Genomic DNA, 881 nt, shown 5'->3' with positions numbered 1-881 from the left:
CTGTGAGGAAAACAGACAATAAAAGCACTGAGTGCATCAAGTAGAGCAAATCGTAATACCCAAAATCACACAGACATTTGTATCACATGTAAACAATAAAAAAAAATATTGTGCTGGTTTTGGCTGGGATAGAGTTAATTTTCTTTACAGTAGCTAGTATGGGGCTATGTTTTGGATTTGGGATGAAAATAGTGCTGATAACTGAGGGATGTTTTAGTTACTGCCGAGCAGGACTTACATGGAGTCAAGGCCTTTTCTACTCCTCATCCCACCCAACCAGCAAGGAGCTGGGAGGGGACACGGCCAGGACAGCTGACCCCAACGACCCAAGGGATATCCCATACTGCATGGCATCATGTTCACCATTAAAGGTGGGGGAAGAAGAAGGAAGAGGGTGATGTTCAGAGTGATGGCGTTTGTCTTCCCAAGTAACCGTTATATGTGATGGACCCCTGCTTTCCTGGAGATGGCTGAACACCTGCGTGCCCATGGGAAGTAGGGAAGGAATTCCTTGGTTTGCCTTGCTTGCATGCATGGCTTTTGCTTTATCTATTAAACTGTCGTTATCTCAACACGAGTGCTCTCACTTTTACTCTTTCTGTTCTCTCCCCTATCCCGACATGAGGGGCACGAGCAAGTGGTAATGTGGTGCTTAGTTGCTGGCTGGGGTTAAACAATGACAAATATACACCATGCCTCGCAGATTTTAATTGGTTCTCATCATACAATACTGCATTAACTGTAACCTGAACAGAAGTTAGAACTCCAAAGACAAGAAACGTAATCCCAGGTACAAAGGAAAAGGGAATGGAATTCCAGGGCTAGAGGCAGCTTGGAAAAACAAACTGGGAAAGAGGGGTACAAATTAATTTATAACTGAA

Source organism: Cariama cristata, unplaced genomic scaffold, assembly GCF_000690535.1.
Source record: "Cariama cristata isolate BGI_N322 unplaced genomic scaffold, ASM69053v1 scaffold8647, whole genome shotgun sequence".
NCBI lineage: Eukaryota > Metazoa > Chordata > Aves > Cariamiformes > Cariamidae > Cariama > Cariama cristata.
This window is presented reverse-complemented; position numbering follows the sequence as displayed.